Source organism: Muntiacus reevesi, chromosome 8 (assembly GCF_963930625.1).
Source record: "Muntiacus reevesi chromosome 8, mMunRee1.1, whole genome shotgun sequence".
Classification (NCBI taxonomy): domain Eukaryota; kingdom Metazoa; phylum Chordata; class Mammalia; order Artiodactyla; family Cervidae; genus Muntiacus; species Muntiacus reevesi.
Window position 1 is genome coordinate 38,499,752 of NC_089256.1, and position 26,810 is coordinate 38,526,561.

The following is a 26,810-nucleotide window of genomic DNA, read 5'->3' on the forward strand; positions in this document are numbered from 1 at the left end:
ACACAGCAATCTAAATAAGACGAAAAGGCAGAGAAAAACCCAGCAGGTAATGGAACATGAAAAATGACCACCAAACCAAACAAAAGAGGAGAAGATAGGGAAACTACCTGAAAAATAACTTAGAATAATGATAATACAAATGACCCAAAATCTTGAAAACAAAATGGAGTTATAGATAAATAGCCTGGAGACAAGGATTGAAAAGATGCAAGAAATGTTTAACAAGGACCTAGAAGAAATAAAAAAAAAAGAGTCAATTAAAAATGAATAATGCAATAAATGAGATCAGAAACACTCTGGAGGGAACCAAGAGTAGAATAATATAGGCAGAAGATAGGATAAGTGAGGTAGACGATAAAATGGTGGAAATAAATGAAGCAGAGAGGAAAAAAGAAAAAAGAATTAAAAGAAATGAGGACAACCTCAGGGACCTCTGGGACAATGTGAAACGCCCCAACATTCGAATCATAGGAGTCCCAGAAGAAGAAGACAAAAAGAAAGGCCATGAGAAGATATTTGAGGAGATAATAGCTGAAAACTTCCCTAAAATGGGGAAGGAAATAGCCACCCAAGTCCAAGAAACCAAGAGAGTCCCAAACAGGATAAACCCAAGGTGAAACATTCTGAGACACATATTAATCAAATTAACAAAGATCAAACACAAAGAACAAACATTAAAAGCAGCAAGGGAGAAACAACAAATAACACACAAGGGGATTCCCATAAGGATAACAGCTGATCTTTCAATAGAAACTCTTCAGGCCAGAAGGGAATGGCAGGACATACTTAAAGTAATGAAAGAGAATAACCTACAACCTAGATTAGTGTACCCAGCAAAGATCTCATTCAGATATGAAGGAGAATTCAAAAGCTATACAGACAAGCAAAAGCTGAGAGAATTCAGCACCACCAAACCAGCTCTTCAACAAATGCTAAAGGATCTTCTCTAGACAGGAAATGCAGAAAGGTTGTATAAACGTGAACCCAAAACAACAAAGTAAATGGCAATGGGACCATACTTATCAATAATTACCTTAAATGTAAATGGGTCGAATGCCCCAACCAAATCATAAAGACTGGCTGAATGGATACAAAAGCAAGACCTCTATATGCTGTCTACAAGAGACCCACCTCAAAACAAGAGACACATACAGACTAAAAGTGAAGGGCTGGAAAAAAATATTTCACACAAACGGAGACGAAAAGAAAGCAGGAGTCGCAATACTCATATCAGATAAAACAGATTTTAAAATAAAGGCTGTGAAAAGAGACAAAGAAGAACACTACATAATGATCAAAGGATCAATCCAAGAAGAAGATATAACAATTATAAATATAGATGCACCCAACATAGGAGCACCGCAATATGTAAGGCAAATGCTAACAAGAATGAAGGGGGAAATTAACAAAAACACAATAATAGTGGGAGACCTTAATACCCTACTCACACCTATGAACAGATCAACTAAACAGAAAACTAACAAGGAAACACAAAGTTTAAATGACACAATGGTCCAGCTAGACCTAATTGATATCTATAGGACATTTCACTCCAAAACAATCAATTTCACCTTTATCTCAAGTGAACATGGAACCTTCTCCAGAATAGACCACATCCTGTGTCATAAATCTAGTCTTGGAAAATTAAAAAAAATTGAAATCATTCCAGTCATCTTTCTAGACCATAATGCAGTAAGATAAGATCTCAATTACAGGAAAAAAAATTATTAAAAATTCAAACATATGGAGGCTAAATAACACGCTTCTGAATAACCAACAAATTATAGAAGAAATCAAAAAAGAAATAAAAATATGCATAGAAACAAATGAAAATGAAAACACAACAACCCAAAACCTATGGGATACTGTAAAAGCAGTGCTAAGGGGAAGGTTCATAGAAATACAGGCTTACCCCAAGAAACAAGAAAAGTCAAATAAATAACCTAATTCTACACCTAAAGCAACTAGAGAAGGAAAAATGAAGAACCCCGGGTTAGTAGAAGGAAAGAAATCTTAAAAATTAGGGCAGAAATAAATGCAAAAGAAACAAAAGAGACCATAGCAAAAATCAACAAAGCTAAAAGTTGGTTTTTTAAAAAGATAAATAAAATTAACAATCCGTTAGCCAGACTCATCAAGAAACAAAAGGAGAAGAACCAAATCAACAAAATTAGAAATGAAAATGGAGAGACACAACAGACAACACTGAAATAAAAAGGATCATAAGAGACTACTACCAGCAGCTCTATGCCAATAAAATAGACAACTTGGAAGAAATGGACAAATTCTTAGAAAAGTATAACTTTCCAAAACTGAACCAGGAAGAAATAGAAGATCTTAACAGCCCATCACAAGCATGGAAATCGAAACTTTAATAAAAAATCTTCCAGCAAACAATAGCCCAGGACCAGATGGCTTCACAGCTGAATTCTACCAAAAATTTAGAGAAGAGGTAACACCTATCTTACTCAAACTCTTCCAGAAAATTGCAGAAGAAGGTAAACTTCCAAACTCATTCTATGAGGCCACCATCACCCTAATACCAAAACCAGACAAAGATGCCACAAAAAAAGAAAACTACAGGGCAATATCACTGATGAGCAAGGATGCAAATGCCCTTAACAAAATTCTAGCAAACAGAATCCAAAAACATATTAAAAAGATCATACATCATAACCAAGTGGGCTTTATCCCAGGAATGCAAGGATTCTTTAATATCCGCAAATCAATCAATGTAATAAACCACATTAACAAATTGAAAGATAAAAACCATATGATTATCTCAATAGATGCAGAAAAAGTCTTTGACAAAATTCAACATCCATTTATAATAAAAACTCTCCAGAAAGCAGGCATAGAAGGAACATACCTCAACATAATAAAAGCTATATATGACAAACCCACGGGAAACATTATCCTAAAAGGTGAAAAATTGAAACCATTTCCCTTAAAGTTAGGAACAAGACTCTTACCACTACTATTCAACATAGTTTTGGAAGTGTTGGCCACAGTAATCAGAGCAGGAAAAGAAATAAAAGGAATCCAGATAGGAAAAGAAGAAGTGAAACTCTCACTGTTTGCAGATGACATGATCCTCTACATAGAAAACCCTAACGACTCTACCAGAAAATTACTAGAGCTAATCAATGAATATAGTAAAGTTGCAGGATATAAAATTAACACACAGAAATCCCTTGCATTCCTATACACTAACAATGAGAAAACAGAAAGAGAAATTAAGGAAACAATACCATTCACCACTGTAACAGAAAGAATAAAATACTTTGGAGTATACCTACCTAAATAAACAAAAGACCTATATATAGAAAACTATAAAGCGCTGATGAAAGAAATCAAAGAGGACACAAATAGATGGAGAAATATACCGTGTTCATGGGTTGGAAGAATGAATATTGTGAAAATGAGTATACTATACAAAGCAATCTATAGATTCAATGCAATCCCTATCAAGCTGCCAACGGTATTCTTCTCAGAACTAGAACAAATAATTTCACAATTTGTATGGAAATACAAAAAACCTCGAATAGCCAAAGCAATATTGAGAAAGAAGAATGGAACTGGAGGAATCAACCTACCTGACTTCAGGCTCTACTACAAAGCCTCAGTCATCAAGACAGTATGGTACTGGCACAAAGACAGAAACATAGATCAATGGAACAGAATAGAAAGCCCAGAGATAAATCCATGAACCTATGGACACCTTATCTTTGATAAAGGAGACAAGAATATACAATGGAAAAAAGACAACCTCTTTAACAAGTGGTGCTGGGAAAACTGGTTAACCACTTGTAAAGGAATGAAACCAGAACACTAACACCATACACAAAAATAAACTCAAAATGGATCTAAATGTAAGACCAGAAACTATAAAACTCCTAGAGGAGAACATAGGCAACACACTCTCTGACATAAATCACAGCAGGATCCTCTATGACCCACCTCCCAGAATATTGGAAATAAAAGCAAAAATAAACAAATGGGACCTAATGAAACTTAAAGGCTTTTGCACAACAAAGGAAACTATAAGCAAGGTGAAAAGACAGCCTTCAGAATGGGAGAAAATAATAGCAAATGAAGCAATAGACAAAGGATTAATCTCAAAAATATACAAGTAACTCCTGCAGCTCAATTCCAGAAAAACAAATGACCCAATCACAAAAGAGGCCAAAGATCTAAACAGACATTTCTCCAAAGAAGACATGCAGATGGCTAACAAACACATGAAAAGATGCTCGATATCACTCATTATCAGAGAAATGCAAATCAAAACCACAATGAAGTACCATTACACGCCAGTCAGGATAGCTGCTATTCAAAAGTCTACAAGCAATAAATGCTGGAGAGGGTGTGGAGAAAAGGGAACCCTCTTACACTGTTGGTGGGAATGCAAACTAGTACAGCCACTATGGAGAACAGTGTGGAGAGTCCTGATAAAACTGACCAGCCAAATGACCCAGCAATCCCACTCCTGGGCATACTCACTGATGAAACCAGAACTGAAAGAGATACGTGCTCCCCAATGTTCATCGCAGCACTGTTTATAATAGCCAGGACATGGAAGCAACCTAGATGCCCATCAGCAGACGAATGGATAAGAAAGCTATGGTACATATACACAATGAAATATTACTCAGCCATTAAAAAGAATTCAGTTGAACCAGTTCTAATGAGATGGATGAAACTGGTGCCCATATACAGAGTGAAGTAAGCGAGAAAGATAAACACTAGTACAGTATACTAACGCATATATATGGAATTTAGAAAGATGGTAACGATAACCCTATATGCAAGACAGAAAAAGAGACACAGATGTACAGACAGACTTTTGGACTCTATGGGAGAAGGCAAGGGTGGGAAGTCTGAGAGAACAACATTGAAACATGTATATTATCAAGTGTGAAACAGATCGCCAATCCAGGTTTGATGCATGAGACAAGTGCTCGGCGCTGGTGCACTGGGATGACCCAGAGGGATGGGATGGGGAGGGCGGAGGGAGGGGGTTCAGGATGGGGAACACATGTAAATCCATGACTGATTCATATCAATGTATGGCAAAAACCACTACAATACTGTAAAGTAATTAGCCTCCAACTAATAGAAATAAATGGAAAAAGAAATTGTGGTGCTGGAGAAGACTTTTGAGAGTCCCTTGGTTAGTACAGAGATCAAACCAGTCAGTCCTAAATTAAATCAACAGTGAATATTCATTAGAAGGACTGATGCTGAAGCTGAGGCTCTAGTACTTTGGCCACCTTATGTGAAGAGCTAGTTTACTAGAAAAGACCCTAATGCTGGGAAAGACTGAAGGCAGAAGAAGAAGGGAGTGACAAAATGAGATGGTTAGATAACATCACTGACTCAATGGACATGAATTTGAGCAGACTCTGGGAGATAGTAGAGGACAGAGGACCTGGTGTGCTACAATCCATGAAGTCGCGAGGAGTCAGACACAATATAGTGACTGAACAGCAACATATAATCTTAAATATCATCATATACCACATGGTATACATGCAGTCAATTAATTCAGTATTCTTTTTTAAAGCAAATTTTACTAAAACCTTACTAAATTTTTACACAGGATACTCAACAAACAGTTAATACCTATCTGCTGCCAGTTTAGTGATTGTGAGCATTAATAAATTATCCATGCTACTTTCCCTCAGAAAATAAAATCAGTCTAATGTGGGAAATATAGCAGTTTAAAAGTATTTTTTAATTTGAAGAGAATCTGCTCAGAGAATTTATAATAAAGAATGCTTTAATATAAATCTTTAAATAAATAATAAATCTTTTAAAATAAATCTTTAAAGGAAGCAATTTATCACTAGTAATTCATTCTTAGCCATTGTTTCCAAAGTGTGAATAGTACTTAGCAACAACAGAGTACTTCTCTACATGGCAACTCAAGAAACAAACTAATTTCTAACTACTAAGAACTCAGATAAAGCACCTTACTCGAGACCTCAGAGTGATTTATAATCCTACTAATACTTTTACTGTGATAGTAATACATGATATTTATGAGCTATCTTTATTCTGTGGAACTCTAAATACTTAATATATATCATTTGACTTCTTTGCATAATATCTATAAGATAGAGAAAAGTGTCCCCTACAGATAAGGAAAATGATCTTAAGACAAAATTGTTTGACAATGCCTGAATCAAGTCTCCAGTTAGTCAGCCCCACGGTCCTTCCTCTCAGTTATACTGGCTGCCTTCTTAGTGATAACTGCAGAGATTATGTGGATGGTATTATGTCATAAATCAGAGTCTTGTATAGCATGATAGAGTCAGTTTTTATTTTATAGAAAAAGAGCTTTTCATGTAAACTGTTTCTCTGTCTACTAAAAGGACTTGTAAATAAAATTATGCTGACAAGCTTTCTAGGTGAGATGAATCTGAGCAACCAATCTAGTTGGTCCCTCCCACTTTCCAGTTCTATAAGAAGATAAGACAAATGTAGCATTGAATGTGTAACCCAGGCTCACAGCTATTCCTGGAAGCCCTAATTCATAGAAGAAAACAGAACACAGTAACAACAATGGCAAAGATAACAATGTTAGACATATATTGGTTATTGATTATTTGATAAAGTTCTACAGCATTCAAATAAAGTAAACAAAGAATAGTTCAGTAAAACTATAGTGAAGATTACACAAATTTCATATGGTTAAGTTGGTACAATTGCAAATATGTAAACAACTTCATAAAAAATCTAAATCTAATAGTCAATAACTATTATTTTCCTATATCTCTGAAGACATTTTATCATAAGACATTTATAACCCTGAGAATCTGATACTAACCAGAAGAATGACTTCATTTGGTATTTCATTTCTCATGACCTCCTGAAAGAATGTCAGTTCAGCATGGCCTCCTCCCTTTTCCAGTTGATTCAAAGAATAGTGTTTTCAAATTGCCATTTGGGATATATGAAGCAGTGCATTTGGAGTCAATGTGCGGCAACCTGAAGTGTAACACTCTTTATTGTTCTTGAGAAACGTGTGCCTAATTCCCTGGAAATTTACTGTTTCAAAGAGTCACAAGTCTCCTGATTGCTTCTCATCAGTCTTGAAGAGATTAGATAAGCTTCCTCCTTCTTACAAAGGCATTTTCTTCATTCAAAATTCCTTTGAGAGCAAAACACTGAACCAGAATTGGATTTTTAGCAAAATATTACAATATTGCAGGAAACATAATTTTCTCCTGAGGAGACCCAGCAATTCAAAACGTATACTCATGTACTTACTCATTTAAGGCTACTGGCCACATATTGGAAAAAACAAGGATGAGGTAAAAAAACAAAGTCCTTTCTGTGAAGCAGGAAGGATGTTTTTCACTGAGTTATTTTAGAAAACTTGAATGGACTGCTAAGGGCTTTCACATAAAAAACGTGAAAGTCAAACTCAAGAAATGGGGGAAAAAACAACTACAGATCTATAACAGGCACTGCTTTTAACTATCATAAACTTATTATGCACACTGGTGCTATTCTATAGTGACGGGCTTAGAATAATTGTTCAAGTGTATCAACAATAGAAATGACCTCCTTAGAAATTGAGGTATATATACCTGGTGTTGCAAAAGTTGAAACAGAAGGAATCAGGATCATGTTTGCAGTAGGATGTGACATCAACAAATGTTTCAACATCTCCCTCTTCCTCTTCATCCATATTCTCTTTTCTCCTCTCTCTCCCTTACTCTTTCCCTTCCTCTCACTCTCTTTCTCTCTCTCTCCTACTTTCAACAAGGAATTCACTTCTAACGTAGTTCTCAGTGGTCATTACAAAATAATAGTAACAATTGATAACTATGTTTGGGTTTTCTTCTTCGCTTCTACTTTGCTTTTTTTTTTTAGTAGCAGTAAGATGTGCACTTTCATTGACCTAGATCTCTGATCAAGCTTATAAAGCTTCAATTAAGCTAGACATCAGAAGGAAAATGTACACCTCACTTTTTTCTCATTAGTCTAATCAACACAATATTTTATTTCTTTTTCTTTTCAAAGAGGTTGTCAAGGACAATCAAAGTTAGTAGTACCATTGTCTTTGATATGACTGGGATCTTGGACTCAGACACACTGTGAGTCAAAATAATGTAGAAATGAAAGACTAATATCATGGATTTGACCAATCTTCCCAGCCCTGATAGCTCAGTTGGTAAAGAATCTGCCTACAATGCAGGAAACCCTGGTTTGATCCCTTGGTTGGGAAGATCTTCTGGAGAAGGGAAAGGCAACCCACTCCAGTATTCTGATCTGGAGTATTCCATGAATTGTATAGTCCATGGGCTCACAAAGAGTCAGACATGACTGAGAAACTTTCACTTTCTCTTTTCTTTCCCAGCTCTTCATTTCTCAAAGATGGAAACATGTATAGGGGCTCTGTATTTATTTCCAGGCAAGATAACATAACTTAATTATAAAAGCATCATCTCAACAGAGTCTTTTTTTCTTGGGAAATCTATGAGACCATGTATTAAATTCTACTTTGCCATATAAGGAGTTGAGGCATGTGAACCATAGAAGACTAGTATCCAGGAGAAGAGAAGACTTGGCATGTGGGTATAATAATGGAAAGAATAGTTGGGTCAGACAAATCTATGTTTGAATCCCGGCTTCGGCTTTTACAATAATATGAGTGCTATTTAATCTCACTGATCCTCAGTTTCCTAAAAATGTAAACTAAAGGTTATAGCATCTATTTTGAGACATTGGAAGAGTTAAATGTAAAGAGCTTTGTGCAGAGAGGGCACCTTACCTAGAGAAAAAGGTAACTTTTTTCAAAAAACTTCCTAGTATTTTTTAGACATTTGGACTATTAGAGAACTAGCGACCTCTGTGACCACATGACCTAAAGTGATAACAAAATGCACCAGATAAAAACACCCAGCAGGAGATAGCACAGGGTTTGAATCAGTTAGGTCTGGCATCAATACAAGACTCACTTACTGTCTTTGCAATCTTGGATGTTACTTAATCTTTCTGGATCTCAGTATTCTCATTATAAAATGGAAATTATTCCGAGTTTGCTGAGTGGTTGCTGAGCGTGGTAGTGAGGATTAAAGACAACTTATATAAAGCATCTGGTACATTAAGTAAACAGATTGTGAATAATACTTATTGTTCAGATTTTTATTAATTAAAACTTGTCTGTAGACTCATCTCCTATACTTAATATTCCTTTTTCCACCCAAGACCTTGAAAGGGTTACAATAGGGGCTTTGATCATAGATTAGCTGGTTTGGCTGTGATAATCTGGCTCTTAAGAATTAGAGTTCCAGCCCTGCCATTAAATGTTTAACTGTACAACTTGAACAGGAATTCTAGGCCTAAATTACATTCATCTCCAAAATGAGGAGACTGGAATAAATAATTCCTAAAATTCTCTGTAGACACAATATTTTAAGATTCTAGTGTCTTTTGACTGAGTTATAGTGGATAAGTACTCATAGATTTAGAGCTTAACCTAGTTCTCTATGGTTTAATTTTCACATTCTCTCTACTCTATTTCTTCTTTAATTGCAAAAGGGGATAATTTCCATTACTTTGCAAACAAACCAATATCTCTCTTTTGATTTAGTGGCATTCCAGAATATTAATGCATCATACTTTAAGACAGTTTGGCTTGCTTCTAATCCAGAAATTTAGTCATAATATAGGTAGCATTAATGAGGAAAATGAGGATTTATTTTCAAGGCTTTTTATGCCTCCAGGCCCCTGGCCATTGCACATGATAAAATTCACTAAAATTAAAAATAAGCTTAAGGTTTAAAAGTTAAAAATACATTCTAAGAGTAAAACACTTTTTTTGGTACTCATTTCTACATTACAGAATGGGCACTTAAAAATAAACAAAAATAACAGATTCATTAACCAGCAACAGAATTTTAATAATTATTAACTAGAAAGGAAATAAAATTAACTTGACCTTATCTTAGAAGGTTGTCAGAGACTATTTTGGTTATGTAGATGGGGAACATGTTGTGAACTAGTAGACCTCTGTTTCAAAAGTCCAAGCCCTCCTCAAATTCAGAAGTAAATTTTCAGTAAGGCTTCAAAACAAATATATAGATCTATCAGCTTATGTTTACAAAGTACCTTTGAATTGTCTTCATCTTGCTCTATTATTAAGCTGTTCTTTAATATTTATTTATCCATCTACTCACTTATTTTGCATGTCTACTATGTGCTTTTTCCAGTGTATTCAGAATAAAATCCAAATTCCCCACCCTGGCTACTCCTCTGACCTCACCTCCAGTTACTCTCCTCTTTTCCTCCTTTTGCTTTAGCTACTCTGGAATCTTGTTTATTTCCTTGAATTCACAGTTTGCCCTTGCCTCAGGGCTTTGTCCATGCTGTGCCTGCCTGGAACTTTTTCCCCTCTCATGCTTCCATCCCCACCCCAAATTTTTCACCTGGCTGATTCTGTCTTTCAAAGTCTCAACTTAAACGACTTTCTCTAAGAATTCTTTCCTGAGCACCCAATGGAAAGTATAATAGATTTTCTCCACCCATTCTTGTCTTGCATACCTATTAGCTCTTCTCATGGACTACAATTTTTAATTTTATAATTATTTGCTTACTTATTTAATGTTTGATTTCCTTAGAAGTCTATAAATTTCATGAGATTCTAAGGGATCATTTCTATATTCTCACTATTTGGCGTGGTTGAATATTGAATTAATGATTCTATTGCAGTAGATTCTACAGGGTTCAGAAATACCAATTAATATGGACTCTAACCCTAAGAATTTGCTTTCTAGTAAAAAAAATAAGACATGTCCATAAATATTGTTTAAAAATATAGAAAGTAACTCAAGTCTCAAAAAAAGTGTAGGTGAGTGATGCACTAGATTTTTAGGCTTTGGTAAGAAATTATTCTTTGCCATCTGAGCCACCAGGAAGCCCAACTTGTTAGCTTAAAACATATACATCTCTCACAGCTTTAAAGACTAGAAGTTCAAAATGAAACTGTTGGCAGGGCTACTACATGTGCTAAGTTAGTTTGCTAGATAGGGGAGAGTATATTATTTCTGGCTAGGTCAAGGAAAGAAGGTTTCATAAAAATAAATAGCACTTAAAGTAGCCAGGAAGGATGTGTTAGATTTGCATATGGAAATACAGAATGATGAACATTTCAAACAACACTAACAGATGTGGGTGAGGAAATTTGGCCTAAGAGTACAGTATATTAAATCATAAAAGTAAGTAAACAATGGAGATAAAATTAGATTTTAGAGTGTTCAGGAATATTGGTTAGGAATTGTTTGGTAATTAATATAGAATATTAAAATTTTGTCTGAAAAAAAGTGACAATATCTTAGGGCTCCTGCTTCATGAAACCCAATGAAGCAACAGTATTTAGGATGAACAGATCTCCCTTCCCTCTGCTTCTCCCAACTAAGAGATTAGTACAATAAGAGAAGATGAAAACTTGACGAGGACAGAGGTACCAAGAAAAGGAGAAATATTGGCTATTTATTGGATACATAGGGGGATAGAAGAGGCAAGAATGAGATATTTTGAGTCAAGATGACCTTGACAATTGGGGTTAAAAAATATCAGGATAGTCAAAAGGAGGATTTTTTAACTAGGAATATAATTACAATTTTGATATAGTGATTCTGAGAAAGTGGTGTGATACCTAGTTGAAGATTTAAATAAGGAAATTAGAAATATAGGGCTATAATTTGAGATTTAAGATACAAACATGTGAGGTATCAACAGTGAAATAAACAAAGTCACACAACCCCGAAAAAGTCAAATCATGGGAAAGGTATGCATGTGGTGTTTGACAGACATATTCACATCCTATCTCAACTATTTGCCTTGTGTATGACCTGGGACAAACTGCTTATTTCTTCTACATTCTCATTTGTGAAAACAAGGGGGAAATAATATCCCTTAGTCAGGATTTTACCAGTTGAGTATTTCATATCTGCTTTCATATTTTGATAGTATGATTCCCAGTAAGATATCTATTTTTCAATCTGTTATCTTAAAAATTTGAAACACCCTATTTTTATACACTTTTTTCTTTGATTCTAGTTCTTAAAAGCATGCTGACTGTGAGCCTCTAAACAGATTTCATGACCTACGAATGAGTTGCAACCTATACTTCGGGAACACTGGCCCCAACCAGCATTGCATAGTCCATCTGAGTTACCAGGGAAGCCCCGTTCTATAATCAGATCACACCACTACCATTCTTTCTTCAATTCCCCTCTGCTTAGACTGTTTATTAATATTATATTATTTCTTGATGGCCCAGAAGAAGTGATAACCATTTACTTCCTCTACTATATCCATAAAATATTTTATCTATAAGAAAGATCTCTTTGTTGTCCAACTAGATTATGAACTCCTTGATAATAGAAAATAGGCATTATTTATCTATATATTCTGGTAAAATTAATTGCTCATAAGAGGCATAGAATAAGTTTTAATTCATTATTATAGAAAAAAGAGGGAAGAGGTCTGAGGAGAAACTTTGATGGGTACCTACATCTAAGGCCTTGCTCTGGCATCCTCATTCTCTAATTTTCCCTTCTTTATATGCCAAAGCTTCCATGAAATGTTTCAAGGCAGAACAATGTCTCCTTGTTTGGGACACAAAGACTTAGGCCATCAATTTTTTGTCCACAGTGACTTGAGTTTCTTCATGGTGGGAAGTGGGAAGTTCTGGAAGAGACAAATACCTTTGAGAAAGAAACTACCCAGGATTTAGCTCTGGGTAAAATAATAAAAAAGTTCCTACATTGGTCTCTTTGGATTGCTAAATGACAGAATCCAATAAAGGAAACCTGAAATAAATTACTAGAGCAAGTAATTCATTATAAGTTATTGCAGTTTATTTCAATTTTTTCAGACCCAAAAAACTTTTCTCTGATGGAAATGACCCTTGACAACAATGACATTCTGACACCATGCATGATGCACCCTCTTGGGAAGTCTGAATTCCATGTCACAATGGCTCTGTTCAGATTACCAGTTTTATCTTGCCTGTAAGTTCAATTAGACTACTGAAGTTTCTAACGGCCTTCTGTCTGCTTTGTAAATCATCATGCATGCATGTTGTTGCTTCAGTTGTGTCTGACTCTGCGCAAACCTATGAGCTGTAGCCCACCAGGCTCCTTTGTCCAGAGGATTCTCCAGACAAGAATACTGGAGTGGATTGCATGCTCTCCTCCAGGGGATCTTCTCAACCCAGGGATCAAACCCATGTCTCTTATGTCTCCTGCACTGGCAGATGGTTTCTTTACCACTCATGCCACCTGGGAAGCCCCATAAAACATCATAAAGAATATTAAATCAATAAATTTAACTGCCTCTATATGACATAATTTTACCTCTATGCGACTCAATGTACAACCAGAGGCATAATATCAAAATGTACCATAATGCTGTTTATATATGAACTTTGGACTAGCTGGAAGAGGGCACCACAATTGAGTGGGTCTCATAAGATTAGCCTAAGACAGTTTGTTCCTCAGCAAACACAGCTCAGACTCTGAGTGTAGAAGAAAGATCAAAGACTCAGAGTCTAAAACTGGCTTTACTCTCAGTCCTAGATGTCTGAGGATGATTTGCATTGGTAGTCAGTATCATTTGGGTAACCTGCATGCCCTACCCTGGGCCTCAATTTACTTATTTCAGAATGAGATGACTGGACTTTTTATTTCTTATATACTTCCTACCTGTAATTTTTGATGATGCTTTGCCCATAAATCCCTTTCACCTCAATCTTTCAATCTTAAAAAATATGAAATGTGTTTATAAAGTTCTTTGATGTCCCTAAACATTATTCCACAGGATAACAGTACAATTCATGAAGCTTAAATTTTATCATTTTAGCTTTGCCTCAGAGGCCAAGTTTTATGAGAGCCTTCATTTGCATCACCAGAAGCTAATTTAATAAAAATGAAGGAACCCCTTTTAGAAATAAATTAAAATTGGTGTTGGGGGGGGGGGCAGATAACTTTATGTTAAAAACAAAGCAAAACAAGCCAAAAAAAAAAAAAAAGAAAGAAACCAGGAAGCTAAACTTAGAAGGGGTCAAATGGTTCTGAGTTCTAAGGAAAGCTGTCATCATATTTGTGCTGAGAAATTGGTTCTGGCTCTCACTGCACTGAAAGTAGAAGTTTCTAATGGCAACTTCCCAAACCTCTGGTCTCTTGACCCAATATCCTTTGTACCACTTGCCCCATTTTCTTGAAGCACAATCTACTACATAGACAGACAGGTGCCCAGCACCATCCACCCTAGAGTCAGACAGATTTATCTTTGGAGATGACTTCAGTATGTGAGATGTAAGACACAACTAGATGGAAAACTAGTGAAGACCACTTCACAGACAAAAACTATAGGGTTTGAACGGGCACTTCTCATTCTGGTCGGGAGAAAGAAGCATAAAGTCAAAAAACACAAGGGCTAGGAAACTAATGTCTAATGCTATATGGTGAATAATAGGTTTGTCTTTGACAAATTCCTTTATAATTATTTTCTTCACTGTCAAAAACTTCATTCAACACATCTTCACAATAAATAGTTTTTGAATGAATAAATACTAAAGTTCTGACTTAAATTTCCTAATTGTACTAATAACAATAGCTATTTCTGGATTACTATTACTATGCCAAGCACTGGGGATACAAAAATGAATAAGAAATAGACCCTGATTTTAAAGAGCTTACCATCTATAGTTCCTGACTCTTGTAGTTATGACAAAGATAACAATAACCATCATTTTTCATTCATATCACCCAGGCACTGTGCTCAGTGGACAACATACATTAATATAAGCTGCCAAAGTTCCCTCCAGTTCACCAGATACCCTGACAGTGAGGTGATATTGTTCTGTCCATGCATCATCTTTCCAAAAAAAATGGACCTAGCAAGAATTTAGACAATAGGCAGGAATGTTTAAGCAATGTCAGAACTGTCTACAGTAAACATATGAGAACTGTAGTTGATAATGAAAGAGTGAAATAAACCAAAGTGAAAATGGAAGAAGTCATCTGAATCACCTTTAGTATACTCTGTCTAAAGGCACTGTTACACTCTGAAAATCACAATGCAATACACCCTACATTTGGCATTCCAACAATGACACAAGGGGATGAATGCTGTTTAAGTGTTTTAAGACCCTCTAGCAAAAGACCTTATAGCACATTAAATGGAAACTTACGAAGACATCATAACCTGCTGGATTTCAATACCAAAATATATATTTTTGATCTAAAATTTAAAAAATTATCACATTGAATTTCCTTGTAGTATTTCACAACCTTTGAGTGAGGCATTAAAGTGTCTTTCCTCTTCCCCCATCAACTATAAGCTTCTGTTTTCTTACCCTGGGCGTCTGAATCTTTTATATGCTTGGGTTCTATTCACTGCCTGTTATTCAGACATTGAAATCCCAAATGTTAATTGTTCTTCCAAGTACATTGACAAAACAGCAGCTAAATAAGGGTAGACCAGACTGTGGTAGACTCTGACATGCATTTATGGAACAATGGGGCTCTGAGAGACAGCCTTGTAGCTCACGGGAAGACATAAGATGTGCTATTTTGACTGCTTCATAGCAGAATGGGGAACACACGCACACAAGGGAATTATGCATTTTACTTAGTTTTGCCCAAAGTCCTCAAGGCAACAGAATCTTGTGATGTCATCATGAACTTTCTTTCTCTCCATTTACACTGACACAAAGGCTAAAAATTTCTAATGACATCACAAAGGAAAGACTAAGCCTACTTTGATTCCATTAGAAATCTGTTACTTTCAAAGAGACTTGTACCAAAATGTAAGAATCCTTCCTGACAGGGTGTGTGTCACTGTGCTGATGCACAGTGGGTGACACCCTCCCGAACGCAATTCTAACCAGCCAAGAGCAAGGATTCACAATTTAGGTTGGATAAAAAAGACATACTGAATATTGAGCACTACAAATTTTCTTTTTTTAAAGAAGGAAATCATTTAAACATGTATTTCTTCAGGGACATTCAAATTTCTTACTCGTGTCTGGTTACTATGTGACCACTATTTTTGTCCCTTTTTGAGTGGGTCACAAAAACACAGGGGAAGGTAGAGGAAGCTTTCACTCACAGGAATGCAGTGCAGCTCAATCTTTTGTTTTTAAGGTGCAGTGATTTCAGTCTCTAAATGTAACTTCAGGCAGTCTGAAAAGAAACAGGTTAAAATCTCTTTCAGTTATAATTGGTATTTCAGATTTAATTAAAAATTAAACTTTCATAATGTTTCACCATCCAAAGCAATGCATTATCAGTCAAGCGTAGCTTTTTTTTCTGTTAAGGAAAAAAAAAAAAAACCCTCTTCCCAGAGTAGTTTTTTAATGAAAAGAAAAGGATCTAAAGAGGAAAAAAAGCAATTCTGAAAAACAAAATATGCCTCCATGTTAAGAACTTCATAATGATATGACTAGAAAGTCAGTGTTTCTAAATTTTACCTATATTGTGATTAAAAAAAAAAAAAAACCTAAACAATTTCAAAGCTTCAAGATTACATACAAGGTTATTTCAGAGAATAAAGAAGAAAATCTACAGTCTGAATGCACATATTAAAGGGAAATTACAACTTCAAATAAAATTGGAAAATAACATTAGACCCACTACTTTCAAATGACTGAGGGGCAAATGGTGAAGCAAAGGCAAAGAAACATATTTAGCAATACAAATGCCCACTGCAAGGTATTAAGGGTTTAGTGCACTCCAGATCACATAATACTATATAGCTTATTGTATGAAGCACTGTCGTTTGAAGCAACATGGGAAGACCATCAGGGTTTAAACTACCCCATTTGGTTTAAATAACCATAAATGCATCTTTTAAAATATGTATTTTTAATTTTTGAATTAGGAGTCCAGGCATTAAGATAAAAGTATTTAATAACTATCTGGGCTTAAGATGTCATATTAATTTTCTTAATCCTTTATTTTTTCATACAAGATCACCTATAAATAATAGTTAAAAAAAAGACAGGATTAAGTCATCCTTACTTTTAGCTTCAAATAACTGATACAACAGGTTTAGAAAAATATAGATTTTTTAGTATAAAAAGGATATAACACAATTATCTTTTACTTTACATCATGGCAGTCCATTTTTTATATATTTGTAGCACTAAATGTGGTATGTTTATGTCCATCTTCATATTAATGCAAGGTAATATTTTAACATCTCCACATATAAGAGCATAATCATAAATCAGCCTTGAAACTGCATCTATTTTTAGAAAATGTATCTATTTCTTACTTGTGAGTTCTACTTTCTTTTTCCCTTGGATTATATAAAAGAATATTTTGTGTATTGTGTCTATTTGATACATACAGGTTGTAATTTCAAACTGGTTCAAATTCACTAGATCTATCCATGAATGGATACACAAAAATAAAAAATAAAAAAATCACTGACTAACTAAACTCTTCCTCTGCTTCTCACATGCCTGAATTGGACTAAAAATCCACCAGTGTAAAGACAGAAATTATGGAGGCGTCACCAGGGACAACTGACTATGAGGAGGGGAGTGCACATATTTCCTTATAAGGCAACAAAACATTCATAGAAGAAGCTGACAAAAATAACTCATGCTCAGAAATAATGTCGAAATAACAATAATCCCTAATAAATGATTCAGAAATATAAGAGCTGCCTATCTCTATATAAATCTGAATCACCAATTGATACTGTTCTACTCACCAATCACATGTGGTTAGTGAAACTGTTTCACTGTCTAGATAAGAAAAGGTGATGGCAACGAGACTGCATATTTATGTACAAACTATTTAACTGACAACTCACAGTTCAATTTAATGTCAGATTTCCTTTTCCTTAATTCACCAGATGTTGAGTGAATTGAACTCAGTTCAAAACAATAAAGCATTTTCTATGAATAGAAAGTCTACTAAGTTATATTCTCCTCTTCTCATGTCATTCCTCTTTCTCCTCTTTGACCTTTCTTTTCCCTTCTCTGTCTCTGCCTGTTTATTCCTTACTTTCACTTTCCTCCTTATTTATTTTTTCCCTTTCTCTTTTTTCCCCGCTTGGTGTGGGTAATGAAGCTCAAAAATAACATCTTGTATCCTGTTGAGGGAAACTTGGTCACAACTATCCTTCCAGATGACAAACTCATTCTTAAATGTCTGTTTTCCAATCCAAAGAAAACAGAGCAATTGAGAAAAGAGAGACGCAACATCACTTACCACGACCACCACCACCACTTTTAATTCCCATGCTACATTCATCATAAGGAGGACTGAAGTTTATTTATGTTATCCCCTAACCTTAAATAGGACTGCAAATAAGACTAATAACAGGACCATTTTGTGGCACTCAAGCAAACGGCTGGGCAAAACAGATGGATCTTACTTTGCGCCAGGACTCAAAAAATACAGTCGCCAACTCACTGTTGGCGACTACGTATCTTGGCCCAAAGATGGACCTGGAAGTGGGACCAGTTGTCTTTGATATGAATACGGTTCCTATTCATATCAGCCTCATGAGAAATCATTAACGCTGCTACTATGCAGTGGGGTTAAGTATTGGTTAGAAACTGGAAGATTGGTCATCAAGAAAGTGAAATATTCTGAAGGCATGCCAGATTAGATTAAGGAGCAGAGAAGTTAAGACTAGGATCTTATGTTTGGCACTATTGTCTATTTTTCAACTTCTATTTTTGTCAAGTTCACTACTATACACTGAATCCACCTTTAAAATACTAGATTTCCGGAGTATGTGTCATCAATTAGAATAGCTTGCTCTTGACATTTCAAGTTCCAAAATCTGTTAAAAAATTTTCAAGTTATCCAGAACAACCTTAGTTATTATTAAAATTGACCACCAATGTCAGACTTCTTTAATCAAGATAGAATTTTGCCAGGCTTTATAGAATACAGTCAATACCCAGTGATGCACTGGTAAACAACTCAGTAATCAATGCAAATTACAAAGCCCGTAAGAATGCTTCTCTTGGCAGAGACCCTTTAGCAAAGAAAGTTGTACATTCTGCACTAGTTAAAGATTCTGAATGTCTTTCCAGAGAAGGAGCAAATGCATTATATTACAGTAACCCATCGTAAGTCACAAGGCCAAAAAACAAAGCCCCAGACAATAATAAACTTAAGAGGGGTGAAGAACTATAGATCTTAGTAATGACTAAGAAAAAAAGGACTGCTTCTGACTACACTCTACTTTTTAAAATCCTCACATAGGTAGGGGTGTTATATTTCACCAGGTCACAGAACTTCAAGGAAAGAGCTACAAACCACTCCAATTTAGGAAGTCTATGCTCATCCAGGCAGTTCTCTTAATGCTCTCCCAGTTCTTCAGCACCTGATCAGATTGTTTTAGCGAGCTCACTCACCTCTCTATGACCACACTTGCCTGTGGTCAGCATGAGACCAAATGACAATATTTGATTATTTCTCTTAGTCTTTGTTTCCTTTTCACTTAAAAATTTATTGTGAAAAAATTCAAACATATGCAAGAGTAGAGAGTATAGTAAAATAGGACTCCCCTCTCCCCAAAAGAAAAGAGCTCCTATGTGTTTATCACCCGAGGTCAGTGTTTACTTCATCTATGCTCTAACCAACTTTTTCTTCCACCAGATCATTTTAAAGACAATCCCAGATGTCATATTATTCCATCCATTAATATGTTAGTATATATTATTTAAAAAGAATGGCTAAAAAAATCACACCACCATTATACCACATCAAAAATAATAGTAATTATTTAATATTAACAAATATTCTGTCAAATGAATGACTATCTTTTTAAACAGCTGACTAGTTTGAATTAAGATCTGAACAATATCTGCACATTACATTTGAATCACAATTCCCCTTTAACCTATAAATTTCCCATTTCTTTTAAACATTTTAACTTTTAATTTTGAAGTAATTTCACATATATGAAAAAGCTGCAAAGGTAGCTCAAAGAATTCTCATATTTCCTTCACTATGTTCTCTTAACTTTAACATTTTAAATAACCAAGGTAAGAAATTAACATTGATACAATATTATTACCCAAACTACAGACTTTATTCAGATGTCATCAGCTTTTCCACTAATATATTTTGTCTCTTTCAAGGATCTAATCCATGATACCACACTGCATTTAGTTATCTTTTATCCTAAATCTCCTCTGCATGCTAAATCGCTTCAGTTGTGTCTGACTCTTTGTGACCCTATGGACTGTAGCCCATCATTCAGATTCTCCAAGCAAGAATAATTGGAGTGGGTTGCCAAAATTCTCTTCTCTAAAATCTCCTCTGATCTGTAACAATTTCTCAGTTTTTTCCTGTTCTTCAGGACCTTGATAGTTTTGAAGAGTAGTGGTCAGATATTTTGTGAAATGGTCCTCAGTTTGGATTTGTCTGATATTTCCTCATAATTGGGCTTCCCTTGTGGCTCAGCTGGCAAAGAATTTTCCCACAATGTGGGAGAGAACCTGGGTTCGATCTCTGGGTTGGGAAGATCCCCTGGAGAAGGGAAAGGCTACCCACTCCAGTATTCTGGCCTGGAGAATTCCATGGACTACACAGTCCATGGGGTCGCAGAGTTAGACACGACTGAGCGACTTTCACTTCACTCCTCATAATTAGACTGGGGTTACAGTTTTAGAGAAGAATGCAAAAGAATGAAGTGCTCTTCTGTTAACATTATGTCATGGGGTCTCTGCTATCTACATGACTTATCACTAGGGATGTTAATCTTGGTCATTTGGTTAAAGGAGTATCTGCCAGGTATCACTTTCCTTAGTTTTAATAAGCATAATTTCTTCAAGTTTATTGAAGTATGATTATGCAATAAAATTCATCCTTGTAAGTGTAAAATTTAATGATTTTAAGTAAATTTAGAGTTTCTCTATCATCACCACAATTCAGTGTTAGAACATTTTTGTCACTCCAAAAAAGATGCTTCATGTTCTTGGGCAGTCAATTCCCACTATTATTTCCAGTCCCAGACAACTAATCTGCTTTCTGTCTCCAAATATTTACATTTTCTGACCATTTCTTATAAATGCAATCACACAATATGTGGTTTCTTGCATTTGGCTTTTTTTTTCTCTTATCATAATGTTTTTCAGATTGATACATGCTGTGGTATATAGTGGGACTTCCCAAGTGGCACAGTGCTGAAGAATCTGCCTGCCAATGAAGGCGGCACGGGGGTTTGATCCCTGGTTCGAGAAGATCCCCTGAAACAGGAAATAGCAACCTACTCCAGTATTCTTGCCTAGAAAATTCCATGGATAGAGGAGCCTGGCAGTCTGCAGTCCATGGGCTTGTAAAGAGTCAGATACGACTGAGTGATTGAACACACAGGTGCAAAGCATATAGCAATAATCTATTCCATTTTATGTATGAATAGTATGCCTTTGTATGAATATATGACATTTTGTTAATCCATTCATCAGTGGATGGACATATGGATTTCTTCCAATTTTTTACTATTATGAATAATGCTGCTATGTGCATTTGCATATATATGCCTCTCTGTGGACATGTTTTCATTTCTCTAAGGGAGATTCCTAGAAGTGGAATTGCTGGGTCAGAAAAATAAGTTTATTTAACTTTTAAGATATCAAGTTATTTTCTAAAGAGGCTGTACCATTTTAAATTCTGACCAGCAACCTATGAGGGTTCCAGTTTCTTTCTCCACCAGCATTTGTTACCCTGCCTGTCTTTTTACTACAGCCACAACAGTTGGTGTAAAGTAGTATCTCACTTCAGTTTTAATTTACGTTTCCTTAAAGATTAATGACATTGAACATCTTTTAATGTGCTTATTAGACATTGTTATACATTTTTTGGTGAAATATCTATTCAAATATTTTGTCCAATTTCTTCATTGGGTTGTGTTTTTATGATTGAAGAATTCTTTATGTATTATGAAATTTTAAAATATTTTATTATATATATATTTGTAGAGCATAAATTTTCTCCCAGTATTTTCACTTTAGTGGAATCCTTTGAAGTGCAAGAGTTTTTAATTTTGATGAGATCCAAATTACTAAACTTTTTTCTTTTTTGTATCATGCTTTTAGGGTCAGATATAAAACTCTGTGTACCATAAGGTCATGAAGATTTTCTCATTTCTTTATAGAAGTCTTATAGTTTTAGCTCTTGCATTTAGATCCAAGATCTATTTTGAGTTAATCTTTGTGTATGGTGTGAGGTAGAAATCTAATTTTTAAAAAAATTTTTGTACAGTCTTAGCTCCATGGATATTTATTTATATTTATATTAATTATATAATTTATATTTATTATATAATTTATATATTTATAGAATTTATATTTATCACATAATTTATATATTTATATAATTATATATAATATAATTATATAATAATTTATATATTATAATTATATAATTTGTATTTATATTATTTATATTTCACACAATAAAATTACTTACAATTACAGTACTGCATGTTCTTCCACATTATAGTTTTTATAAAAAAGTTTTTAAAACCTGGAAGCTTAAGTTATCTAACTTTGTTCTCCTTTTCAAATTTATTTTATTGTTCTGAGTCCTTTGCATTTTGACATGAACTTTAGGATCAGGTTGTCAATTTTTATAAAAATGCGTTTATTCCTTTTGATTCTTTTTCTATTCTTATGAGTAGAATTGTTTTCTTAATCTCATTGCTTGTTGCTAGCACAGGCATACCTCACCTCACTGTGCTTTGCTTCATTGCACTTTGTAGATACTGCATTTCTTACAAATTGAAAGTTTGTGGTAATTGCTTCAAACAAGTCTACAGGTACCATTTTTTCCAAAAGCATTTGCTGATTCCATGTCTTTGTGTCATACTTTGGTAATTCTTTCAATATTTCAGTGTTTCATTATTTTATTTCTTAAGGCAATTAAAAAAATTTTTTTATTTATGTATTTTTGGCTGTATTGGGTCTTTGCTGCTCAGGTTTTTCTCTCTTTTTTAAAAAAATTTTTATTAGTTGGAGGCTAATTACTTTACAATATTGTAGTGGTTCTTGCCATACATTGACATCAATCAGCCATGGATTTACATGCATTCCCCATCCCGATCACCCTCCTGCCTCCCTCCCCACCCCATCCCTCTGGGTCTTCCCAGTGCACAAGCCCCGAGCACTGGTCTCTTTGTTATTAATGATTTCTGATGCAAAAGACTCCAACTAGGTGAAGTCTCAGATGATAGCATTTTTAGCAGCAAAGTCTTTTAAATGAAAGTGTGTACATACATAATGCTATTGCACACTTAATAGAACTACAGTATAGTATAAACATAATTTTACATGAATTATTGAAATCAAAAGATTTGTGTGACTTGTTCAATTGAAGTGGTCTGGAACTGAACCCTTAATAATTCTGAAATATGCTTATATACAGAAATACAATTGACTTGTGTATAATGCTCTTGTACTCAGTGAACGTGTTATGCTCATTTTTTAGTGCATGCATTTCTTAATGTTCTCTACATACTTATAACATTTTCTGCAAATAAAAGTTTTACTTTTTACTTTCCAATCTGGATACTTTTGATTTCTTTCTTTTCTGTTTCTTTTTTTCTTTCTTTGCTTTATTTCCTCTTTTTCTTTATTTTTCTTGCATTTCTGGACAGATATGCTAGTACAGTCTTTAACAGAAGAGGTGCGATCTGACAGCCTTGCCTTTTTTCGTTATCTTAAACCACTCAGTTTTTCATCATTAAGGATATTAATTGTAGGGTTTTTCTTCTTGGATGTTTCTTATTTAGGTATATGTATTCTATTCTTAGATTGTTGAAATTTCTTTCATAAATAGATTTTCCCATATGTTTTTGTATATCTAGTGCAATAGCTATGTGGGTCTCTCCCTTACTAATATGTTCAGTTTAGTTCAGTTTAGTCTCTTAGTCCTATCCAACTCTTTGAGGCCCCATGGACCCCAGGCTTCCCTGTCTGTCACTAACTCCTGGAACTTGCTCAAACTCATGTCCATCCAACCATCTCATCCTCTGTTGTCCCCTTCTCCTCTTGCCTTCAATCTTTCCAAGCATCAGGGTCTTTTCAAATGAGTCAGTTCTTCGCATCACGTGACCAAAGTATTGGAGCTTCAGCTTCAGCATCAGTCCTTCCAATGAATATTCAGGACTGATTTCCTTTTAGAATTGTCTGGTTGGATCTCCTTGCAGTCCAAGGGACTCTGAAGAGTCTTCTCTAACACCACAGTTCAAAAGCATCAGTTCTTTGGTGCTCAGATTTATTTATGGTCCAACTCTCACATCCATACATGACTACTGGAAAAACCAAAGCTTTGACTGTATGGACCATTATATTACATGAATTGATTACTGGATATTAAATCAATTGCACTCCTAGGATAAATGGTCAGAGTACATAATAATACTACAAATTCCTGTATTTGCTTTGTGAATACTTTGTAGAGGATTTTAGTTTCTATAATTATGAGGAATACTGCTTTACTTTCTTATGATGTGTTTGTCTGGATTTGGTCTCAGGGTAATACTACTGAAATAGAATGAATTGAAAAGTGTCCCTGATCTCTCCATTTTGGGGGAAATTTTTGAAAAATTGGTGCTATTTCTACTTTAAATATTGGATAGGATACAGTGAAGTCATTTGCATCCAGACTTTTCTTAGTAGGATCACTTAATTAATAATTCCATCTTTTTATTGTTACAGGTTCATTTAGATTTTCTATTTCCTTTTGAATCAGTTTTGGTAATTTATGTATTTCTAGAAGTGATACCATTTTTTCTAAGTTGCTTTATTTCTTGGAATATGTTTTTTCATAGTATTACCTTTTAATCTTTTAAATTTCTTTGGGGTTGATAATGTCTCCTCTTTCATTTCTGATTCTGGTAATATGTTACATCCTGTCCGTTTTTCTTGGTCAGTCAAGCTAAAAATCTGTCAATTTTGTTGCTCTATTCTAATAAGCAACTTTTGGTTGCACTGAGTTTCTCTATTATTTTCTTATTATATATTTCATTGATTTATGCTCTGATCTTTATTATTTACTTCTTCTTTGAGTTTTTAATATACTTATACCATATTTATGTTTACCTAAATAATTGCCAGTGTTTTTTATTTCTTTGGGTATATTTTAAATACTGTTTGCTGTCATTTCTTTTTAGCCTAAAGAATTTCCTTCAGTGTTTCTTATAAGGTACATCTGGTAGCAGTGAATTCTCTTTATTTATATTTTAATATCTTTATTTTACCTTCATTTTGAGCAGTTTTTCTGGATATGAAATTCTTGATCATCATTTAAAAAATCTTTATTTCCTTTAACACTTTGAATATATTACCTCTCTGCCTTCTGACTTTAAATGTTTTTGATGGGAAATCAATTGTTAATCATAGTGGTGTTCCCTGTACTGAATCAGTCTTTTTTTCTCTTGTTGCTTTCAAGAACTCTCTTTCTCTTCGGCTTTCTAAGTTTGATTGTGAAGTGACTATGTATAGATTTTCATGGTTATGATGTTTGGAATTTTCTTGAGCTTCTTAAGCATGTAGATTAATATTATTCATAATATTTGGCAGGTTTTTGGCCACTGTTACTTTGAATATTCTTTTTCTTTCTTTTCTCTTCTGCCCTCATTCTCTCCCATTGCACATGTTAATATGCTTGATGGTTTCTCACAGATCTCTGAAGCTCTATTTTAATTTTTCTTCGTCATTTTTTTCTGTTCTTAAAATCTGGTAATTTCTACTGAGCAACTTCAAGCTCACTGATTTTTTTTTTCTTCTGCAATCTCAAATCTACTTTTGAGTTCCTCTAGTACATTTTTAAACTTTAATTAATGTTCTTTTTAACTTCAGATTTTTGTTTCTTTTAAAAATAATTTATACCTTTATATTAATATACTTTATATGACTAGTAATTGTAGTAATACTGTATTTAATTGTTTAACATGATTTCCTCACTTATTTAAGCATATCTGTAATAGCTGCTTTCAAGTCTTTTTTTGCTGAATTCAACTTCTGTGGGTTAAAATCTTGTTTTCTTACATGTCTCAAATTTTTTTTCTTGCAAATTGACATTTTATATAATAAATTGTAATAACTATGACTTCTAATTTTTCCCTCAGGGTATTGTTGCTGCTATTGCTATTTATTTGTTTTTTAGTGACTTATCTTTCTAGTTCTGTGGTATCTGTCTCTTTCATACTATGTAGCTACTGAAGTCTCTGGTCAGGTTTTATAATTTCCATTTTCATTTCTTAACTAAGACTTGCCTCAGTATCAGCATAATTTGCAGTTTGCATCCAATGGCTGGTCAGAGTTGTATTCAAACAACTTAGGCCAATAAAATAACACACTTTGCTGATAAATATGTATATGGGTTGGAGAATTCATTCAAAGTTCAGTCAGTTTACAAGTCTTCCTTGGTTCTTATATTCCACTAGGCTCCTTCTTATCTCTTCTACAGTCTAGGATATGTGAATCCTGGACCTTCTCTGATCTTTCCTGAAATATGCAGGAAACTACCAAAAATATGTTAGTTTTATCAAGGAGCCATATGGTAGTCTTCTCATCCAATCCTTCTTATTAAATTTCTGGTTAATATGCCGGTCTATGGAGAAGGCAATGGCAACCCACTCTAGTACTCCTGCCTGGAAAATCCCATGGACGGAGGAGCCTGGTAGGCTGCAGTCAACGGGGCTGTGAAGAGTCGGACTCGACTGAGCAACTTCACTTACACTTTTCACTTTCATGCCTTGGAGAAGGAAATGGCAACCCACTCCAGTGTTCTTGCCTGGAGAATCCC

General features: G+C 34.7%; 1 protein-coding gene across 11 annotated transcripts in view; it reads right to left on the reverse strand.

The window, feature by feature from the left end:
• ZBTB20 (zinc finger and BTB domain containing 20) overlaps nucleotides 1-26,810 on the reverse strand; it is an 858,187-nt gene that overhangs the window by 501,927 nt on the left and 329,450 nt on the right. For 10 of the 11 annotated variants that reach the window (XM_065942514.1, XM_065942523.1, XM_065942509.1 and 7 more), the window contains one exon: nucleotides 16,135-16,208. The exons of the other annotated variant lie outside the window; for it this stretch is intronic. The gene's annotated coding sequence lies outside the window, so the exon portion shown is untranslated. The remainder of the gene's footprint in view (nucleotides 1-16,134; nucleotides 16,209-26,810) is intronic. 11 annotated transcript variants of the gene reach the window in all.